General features: G+C 39.7%; 1 pseudogene; it reads right to left on the reverse strand.

Moving 5' to 3' along the window:
- Positions 1 to 3,103: 3,103 nt before the first annotated feature.
- On the reverse strand, positions 3,104 to 4,524 carry LOC149242514 (putative phosphoribosylformylglycinamidine synthase, chloroplastic/mitochondrial pseudogene; annotated as a pseudogene).
- Between the last annotated feature and the right edge of the window lie 5,275 nt (positions 4,525 to 9,799).

Below are 9,799 nucleotides of genomic sequence, written 5' to 3' on the forward strand. Positions count from 1 at the left end.
TCTGATGCGAATAGACCATTTTCCTGATGTTTTGACATAACTGGCCCTTTCGTAGATTTAAAATATGATGTAATATTGAATTGCTTTCCAGTGGAGGTCGCTTTCGTTTTCTTTTCCTGCAAGCAGCCTGAACATTCACACTTGAATCCTTGAGATTTTTCTACACACCTTTCTTCATTGTAAAGGTGCTCTCTTTCTTCCCCAAGTGCCCACAATGAGAACAATGGTGCTCTCTTTCGTGTGCATGTCCCCAGGAAGTTCTGGTTCAACATAGTTCAATTGTTATATACCTAGGGGGGATAGTATGGGGTACCAAGGGTGGTACCCAAGGTAATAATGTAATAATGGGATGGGCCATAGTAATAAATAAGGTGGTTAACCCATGTCATGTAAGGGACCACAAGTAGTTAATAATAATGTAATGGGCCCATGGTATTAGTTGATGGTATGAGGAAACCATGGTAATGATGCATGGTATTGTATGTATGAGGCCTATATAGAGGCTAGAGACTCCACATGAGGAATATGAAGAGAAGAATTATTGTATGAACATGCATATGGCTTGTGGAGTGTTCTCCTTCCTTAAGGAGTGAATGTATGGTGTTGCCCTACCTTAAGGGTTTTGATAATAAAGAAGCATTTCTATCTATTTTGATCTTGTTATTCTTGGGTTATTTTCTATTCTCATATATTTTTGGTACTAGAGCTACAACAATTGGTATCAGAGCTCTTTCTTGGGCAAACCGTGGAGAAATTGTTTTTTCATTTTTGCAGGGTTTCTCGGGTGGCGAATTTGCAGATCAGATCTGTACGTTTTGGTTCAAGATCTACAGAATCTAATTGCAAATCTGTATTCCTTGTGAAAAAATAGCCGATTTCAAAAAAAAAAATCGGTCGAATCGGAGTCCGGATGAAGGAGATATCGCTGATCTAAAAATCAGTAGGGTTGCAGAGAATTTTTAGGGCCAGCGAATTTGCGGCGCAGATATGGACGTCCTGGTGCCAGATCTGTAAGATCTAATTGTAGATCTGGAATCCTTGTGATAAAACACCTGATTTCAAAAAAAAAATCAGGCGAATCGGAGTCCGGATGAGGAAGATATCGCTGATTTAAAATCAGCTCTTTTTTCAGAAATTTTGGGTGACGGTGGGAAAGTTGTAGCGCACATTTGGAATTCTATTGCCTGGATCAAAATTTCTATCACATGGGCAGATGCAGAATGATGGTTCCATTTCTAAAAACAGGTCATAATAAGGATTCTGAGCAATATTGACGAAACTGTGACAATTTCAATTTTTCGCCAATATTTTTGTGATGGCGGGCCTAGATCGCTTTGAACAGGAAGAATCTTTTTTCGTCGTCTCGTTAAGCTCCGAAAAACTGGTACAGTGGAGGAATATATTACCGCTTTTGAAGCCTTAGCCTTCCGCACTAGGGGTCTCACAGATGCATTCTTCAAGGAATGTTCTATCAACGGTCTTAAAGAAGCCATCAAAGCTCAAGTTCTACTTCACCACCCTCCCACGTGGAAGGAGGCTTGCCAGTTAGCTCGTCGGGTCACATTGCCTAGCAAAAATTTTATTTTTACAGAAAAGAAGGAAACTATGGAACCTAAAGGGTTATTTCGTACTAGTATATCCTTATTGCAGATTCATGGATTGATTCAGAAAGAGAAGATCATTGTTTCTATCAATCCTAGTTGTCAACATAATTTTATCAGTGTTAATTTGGCACAAAAATTGCAAGTCCCAGTAAAGCAAATTGAACATACACAGGTTGATGATAAGGATGTTCAAATCTATAAGGATTTGAAGCTTTCTATGGATAAGTATGTGTTTCATGGTGATTTTTATGCTTCAGATATGAATAACATGGATGTTGTTTTGGGATATCCTTGGATGGAATCCGTGGGTACTATCAATATTAATGTGCAGAAGAAATTCCTAAAGCTATGGTATAAAAAAAAGAAAATTACATTACAGGATATTTCCATCCATAAATAGGTAGAGCACATGGAGGCTGAAGCAGAAGATGTTCAAGGGACTGACATATCAGATGATGAGCCTTTGATGATCGACAATCAAACACAAACAGAGGCTGAAGCAGAAAAGGTTACAGGTGCTGATACATCTGAGCACGATTCAGTGGTTGAAGTCATATTGAAAAAGAAGACACCACAAGAGGCACCACAATAAGGTGAAGTAAAGAAAAAGCCATCGTGGGTTAAAACTTCAACATATCATCACCCACATCACCCAACAAGACAACAATCAAGATGGCAACACATGGACAACAAACCCCGCAGGACAGATCGAGAGGAACAAAGATCCACCTACTACACATCCACACAGAAGAGCTACCGCAGTCAACTTCCATCTCAAGCAAGCGAGGCACCAACGAGATCGAGGGTTCACCTTTCTCTTGGATAGCTAGATGCACGTGCATGGTACCAGTGGACTACTCTTTTGAGTAGATCTTATTATTTATGTTCTTCCCATGTTTCGGGGACGAAACATGCTTAGGGGGGTGGAATGTTATATACCTAGGGGGGATAATATGGGGTACCAAGGGTGGTACCCAAGGTAATAATGTAATAATGGGATGGGCCATAGTAATAAATAAGGTGGTTAACCCATGTCATGTAAGGGACCACAAGTAGTTAATAATAATGTAATAGGCCCATGGTATTAGTTGATGGTATGAGGAAACCATGGTAATGATGCATGGTATTGTATGTATGAGGCCTATATAGAGGCTAGAGACTCCACATGAGGAAGATGAAGAGAAGAATTATTGTATGAACAGGCATATGGCTTGTGGAGTGTTCTCCTTCCTTAAGGAGTGAATGTATGGTGTTGCCCTACCTTAAGGGTTTTGATAATAAAGAAGCATTTCTATCTATTTTGATCTTGTTATTCTTGGGTTATTTTCTATTCTCATATATTTTTGGTACTAGAGCTACAACATCAATACTGATGTATCCATCTCTGAAGGTGATGATGCATTCCCTTTGCCTAAATCACGAAGCTTGTTCAGAATCTCATCCTCCTTGAATAAGCGGACTATGCTCACTGCTAGCCTGGCCATTGCCTTTGGATTCAGTAAACCCTTTACTGGCTGCTCCCCAATTGCACAGGCACCACCACTTAACCCAGTATATGTCTGAGCAATAACAGCAACATCTGCAAGTGGAAGTTGCAGAGGGCCAACTGTCTGCTACTGTGCAACAAGACCTGTCACACAGCAATCAAACTTAGTTGTTAAGAAGCGCTTTGAACACACAGATGGAAGGTGAAGAACTCGTCTGAGGGAATCCAAAACTGTTATTCCTTCTCAAGGTCGAGATCAACTGCTGGAAGAGGTGGGGGTAGACCATTTAAGACAGAATGCTCCATTTCCAAGCTATCAACGAGTACAACTCTCCCATCACCACTGATTTTGCCAATTACAGCCATGGACACCCTTTTTCTTTCACAGATTGAGCGTAGCAATCTCTCATTTTTAGGTCTTATCAGTAACGCATCTTGTTCTTGGTATTCAACACTCCATATCTCCATAACATACATCGTTTCATCACCAACAACTATGGATCTTATGTCAATCTCTGCTCCCTTGGGATAGATTATTTCTTTAACAACATTACAGTTGCCTCCAACACCTTGATCATGAATGCTCACAATAGGATTCTTGTTGCCCATCTCCACACATGCACGAACAACACGATACAACTTTTGAGCCATCTCTGCATCCCCTCGTTGTACTGCATTAAAGTCCAACTCTGCATCATTCTGCCCACTTACCATGCTGGATGCTGCACCACCTCCCATCCCAATGCGATATGCAGGACCACCAACCTTGACAACAAGCATTCCGACATCAGGTTCTCCTTTCTCTATATGCTGATGGTCAATCTGGCCAATTCCTGCACTGAACATGATGGGTTTAAGCCATTCCTACCGCTCACCATTTGGTAACCTCATGCCAAATGTTCGTGTGTACCCCTGAATCAAGGGCTCTCCAAACTTGTTGCCATAATCTGATGCGCCATTGCTTGCATCAATTAGGATCTGCAGCGGAGATGCCAAATTTGATGGATAAGAAAACGAAGGGTCCTCCCATGGAGCAAAAGAGCCTTAAATCTGTAAATTTCCAACACAATAACCAGCAGTTGCAGCAACCACAATAGATCCTATCCCTGTTGCATGGGTATCTCATATGCGCCCTCCTGCTCCAGTTTCTGCACCTGGAAAAGGAGCAACCGCACAAGGGAAATTATGAGTCTCTGCAGTGAAAAGAATGTCAAAGTCACGATGAACAGTAATCAGTGGAGAGGTTGAGCCTGCTGATACTGGAATTAATGCCTGTACTGGAAAGCCTCTGATTGCACTTGAGTTGTCTTTAAAGCCAATCACAAAGTTGTTTGGATTCGCTTTCAGTGTATCTTTTACAATGCTCATTAGATTGCTGACAATAACTTGTCCATCAATGACTAAATCTCCCTAGAAAAACTAGTGTCTGGAATGCTCACTCATTTAATGATTTCTTCTTTAAAACAGGGTTTTGAAGAAGAATCAATCTCACACTGACATAAGACGAAGTCTAACAAGCTTATCAAATAACAACAGTTGGAACATCCAAAACTCTTAGGACTTCTAAAAAGTAGTCATGGCCTATATTCCCTTTGAGATGCGGTGTTTATACTCTACTTGATTACAAACATGCTGAGAAGGTGACAAGAAAAATAAATACGCTCAATCTTGCAACCATCCCTAACAGGCAATTCGATCCCCGGAAGGTTGACTATAATGTGCTTGAACAGGCCAAACTTACTAAGTTTGACCATGAAAAAGATGAATTTGACGACCTATTTTCTTCAGCAGAATCATTGTCTCAGGTTAAAACATTGGCCAAGATGAAATATAATGATGAAGGACTGATGGAATTCAATAGGCTTAGAGAACAGAGGTTGCAAACTCTGCCTCTGGACTTATTGCCTACTAGACCAACAACTAAGTCAAGCGAGCCTGAACAGAAGATTATTGACGAGCCTCTTGCTACAGAGAAAATTCCCGAAAAGGGAAAAGAGCCAGAGAAAGGAAAAGAGCAGGAGAAAGAGAAGAAGCAGGACAATGAAGTTATTGATCTAGAGGCTCAAATTGATCCCAAACTCCTCAAAGATTGGCAAAAATTTGACTCTATTATAAGAAATCCCGAGAATTCACAAGGATTCGACACACCTCAAGTAATAGTTGGTCAAGAAATGACAACAACTACGGTTCCATTTGAGGGGAACAGTGGCCTACCCATTAGCAAAGATGCGGAAATAATTCCTAAAGATCCATCCGATCAGATTGTTTTGCAGATAGAAGACATACCACCGTTAGATGTCTTTTACAGTCCCAAACACATGGCTATGGTGAAAGACAGAGGCAAAGGAAGAGACTTGATCAATCTTCCCTTTTACCAGACCAAACAAAGATGGATAATGTGGTGTGGAAGAAGGAATTTAACCCTTCCGATGACCTTACAAAACTTTCTCAGTATGTCGGAGCTTATTCGACAGCCACCATGGATAAGGCCTCGGAAGCAAGCAATCTACTTAAGGAAAAATATCAAACAATTGTTTCGTTGCAGTCACAGATGTCTGAAGCGCAGCGAAAAATAGAACAGTTAGAACAACAACTATCAATACAACGGTAGACAAACAGTCAATTAAATGAGAAATTGCTCAAAAGGAAACAGAGGATAGACTTGAGCGCAGTACAAAAATAAAAGGAATTGTCCGAAGCATTGGCCAGATTAAAGGCGATGAATGAACAAATGATCAAGACTAAGGATGAGCAAATCGCTCAACTATCACAAGAAGTAGAAAAGTTCAAGAGTCTTACTCAAGTAGCAGAGTTAAGAACCAAAGCTCTACAAATCAATAAGGCATTGATTACACAGCTAAAACTGCTATGTCATAACATTTCTTTGGTTGAGCCTCTTTGTGAGATTACTACATCAATATTTGATAAATCAGTTGAAGCCAGGCAAGATTTAGAACAAGCCAATGAGACCTTAACCAGCTTTCTTGCTTGGCAAGACTCCAGTGAAGGACAAGCCGCGAATCTGCCCAAAATTCTAGAGTCACACAAAGACATCCTTTTCCTAGAATGGCAGTCACAACTGATGAAGGCAGAAAGAGAAACCTCAAGATGTCGATTATCTACTAGCAATTTAATTGAATTGGTAAATGACACTCTTTATCTGTCTAACATGATTTCACAGTGCAATCCAGGTAAATTGACATCAACCAAAGCCTTGGAACAAGCATGCAATCAGGAATTGGAAAAGAATGGAAGACTAATCTCTGGCATTCAAAGTTTAACTTAGGATGCCTTTTGGTTTTTCTTAATTAAGCCATACAGTCAGAGGGCTGCACTCAAATTTTTAACTGATGTCATTAATTGCATGATTCCCAAGATCCATGATGCCACATATTCAACCCAACTGTATTCTCGTCTAAGTTGCCCTCCAGAATTGCAACCGATGCTAGCTATCTGCCAGCTCAAGTCGAAGGGACATCATCCAAAACAATGAATCATGTTGTCGATTGAGGATAAGCCGATTTTGAGGAGATATTCATAATATAGTTGTACTGATTAATAGCACTTTTATTTTGTAATTAGTTAGAGTAATTAATATTTATTGGGCCCTTTCATGCATTTAGAAAGGGTCCTCATTTTTTGTATAAACTCAAATCAGTAAGTCACACTATTGTGCCTCTGATCTATTTTTTGTGAATACTGGGCCAGTATTCTGAATTTTAACGAAGAAAGCTTTGATGACACGTGCACTATTTCCTTTTTTGGAAGTGTTTCTAAGTTAGAAGAAGGAATTTGAATGCGATTGATATCGGGAGTGATTCAAATAACATATGGTACTATTATCTATGCTCTTGTGTCATTCTTTTATGTGAATCGACATTTGTTTAAATTTTGCTATCATTGAATATATGTATGTGTTTTAACAACAATCCTTGTACTTTTCACTATTGAATGTCTAAGGACTGTTATTCTTTCAATCATATCTATGTCTATGATATATATGAGGAATAGTGTAATAATGTTTGCTTGATTTCTTTGTTCAACTATTTGGGCTTAGTAATTATCATATGAATAAATATCTTTGTTTACCAATATAGTCATCTATATGCCTGGTTGTGGATGAAGACCATCAAAAGTTACGCTAAAAGCAGAAACTTCCCGGGATAGGATAGTTGTTTATAATTTTACTTTTAGATTAAATCATTCATCCATTATCATTAGATATTAGAGAATCAACCACTTATCCATCTTATTTACCAATTATTGGGAAACTGGTCCCATTATATCTAGTCGGAGCCACCACACCAAACGAAAAAGGAGCTGCCTTTAAGGTGAGGACCGGGTGGTTATCCTCGATGTTGATGCAACGATTTTCGAGGCATCGACAGGTTCCTGAAAGTGGAGCAGAAAATCTAGTGGTCTCTGGAGAGAAGACCATGCTGTGGCATCAAAGGCTTGGACATATTGGAGAGAAGGGCCTTCAAATACTTCATGATAAAGTTATGGTAGAAGGTATGAGTAATAGCTCTTTGGATTTTGGTTTCTGTGAAAATTGTGTATAAGGGAAGTAGAATCGAGTGAGTTTCCCCTCTGGCGGTAAGAGGGCGAAATAGATATTAGAGCTTGTGCACAGTGATGTGTTTGGACCCGTGAAGGTTCCATCACTGGGTAATTCTATGTACTATGTATCATTTATAGATGACTTCTCAAGGAATACATGGATATATTTCCTTAAGAAGAAATCTAAAGTCTTTGACAAGTTTAAAGAATTTAAGGCTTTGGTGGAAAACCAGATAGAGAAGAAGATAAAGGTGCTGAGGTCAGATAACGGTGGAGAGTTTTGCAGCAAGGAATTTGAAGAATTCTGTAAGAAGTGTGGTATATCACGGCAAAAGACTACTCCATACACACCTGAGTATAATGGAGTTGCAGAAAGAATGAACAAGACGTTGATGGAAAGGGCAAGAATCATGCTCAGTGGTGCCGGGTTAGGACAGGAATTTTGGGTAGGTGGTGGAGACAACATGCTACCTGGTCAACAGATCACCTTCATCAACGTTGGAGGATAAGACTTCACAAGAGGTATGGACTGGTAAGAAACCCTCTCTTTCACATCTGAGGGTATTTGGATGTGTTGCATATGTACATGTTCCAAAGGAGAAAAGAACCAAGTTGGATAGTAAATCTGAAAAGTGAATCTTTATTTGGTATAAGGATGGTTTAAAGGGTTATAAGTTTTGGAACCCAGTAACAAGGAAGGTTGTGTGCAACCGAGATGTGGTGTTCAGAGAGGTGAAAGATGTTATTAAACATGAATTCCAACCAAAGGAACCTAAGAAGATAGAGTTTGAGCTTAAGGAGGAAGAATTAGACTCTACAACAGAGGAGGAATCATAAGATGAAGAGCCACAAACTACGGGTGTGAGAAGATCAGTTCGAGAAAGAAGGTAGCCAGAAAGGTATAGTCTATTTGCTTTCTGTTCAAATTTTGCTTTATCTGTTATTGATGATGATCCCATAACTGTGAAGGAAGTAGTAGATTCAAAGGATGGCAAACTCTGGAAAGAGGCCATGGTTGATGAAATGGCATCTTTGCACAAAAATGAGGCTTGGGATCTGGTGGAGTTGCCGACTAGAAGGAAACCCATTGGCAGCAAATGGGTGTTCAAAAAGAAGACAAATGTAGAAGGAAAGGTGGAGAAATACAAAGCTCGGTTGGTAGCAAAAGGTTATTCCCAGGTGTCGAGAATTGATTTTGGTGATATTTTTCTCCTGTTGCCAAGGTAGCTTCTATTAGATTACTGTTATTTGTTGCTGCTGCTTTTGATTTTGAGGTAGAACAGATGGATGTGAAGACAACATTTCTTCACGGGTATCTGGAAGATGAGATCTACATGAAGCAACCTGAAGGCCTTGCGGTAAAGGGTAATAACGAACTAGTATGCAAGTTAAAGAAGTCTCTGTATGGGTTAAAACAATCACCAAGGATGTGGTATCAAAAATTTGAGACATTTATACGAGACTTGGCTTCACTAGAAGCAAAGCAGATCACTGTGTGTATTTTAAATTAATTGGTGACCGTGTTATCTATCTGGTCTTGTATGTGGATGATATGTTGTTGGTTGGAAATGACAAAGAAATTATCTAGGATTTGAAGACCCAATTGTCCTCCAAATTTGACATGAAAGATCTTGGTGCTGCAAACTATATTTTGGGCATGGAAATTAAAAGAGATTGGGAAACGAGGAAGCTCTGGTTACACCAGAGGAAGTATGCCGAGACAATATTGCAGAGGTTTAATATGCAGGATAGTAAACCGGTGAAGGTTCTTATTCCCGTAGGTGTAAAGTTATCTGATGAACAATGTCCCAAGACACAAGAAGAGGAAGCAGACATATCCTGTGTTCCATATGCAAGTGTATTTGGTAGCCTGATATATGCGATGGTCTGTACTAGACCAGACATTGCACATGCAATGGGAGTATTGAGCAGGTTTATGTCAAAACCAGGGAAGGAGCATTAGATAGCAGTGAAGTGGGTCTTCAGGTATTTGCGTGGCACTAGTGATTATGGTTTGTGCTATCAAGGAAGACCAGGATTGGACAGAGTTTTGGATATTTGTGGCTTTATTGATGCAGACTGGGCTGGAGATCTAGATCAGAGAAGATATACAAGTGGATATGTGTTTAACCTATTTGGAAGTGCAGTC

Source organism: Pinus tabuliformis, chromosome 8 (genome assembly GCF_031772625.1).
Source record: "Pinus tabuliformis cultivar Carrire ecotype Pingquan chromosome 8, CPIR1, whole genome shotgun sequence".
NCBI classification, from domain to species: Eukaryota; Viridiplantae; Streptophyta; class Pinopsida; order Pinales; family Pinaceae; genus Pinus; species Pinus tabuliformis.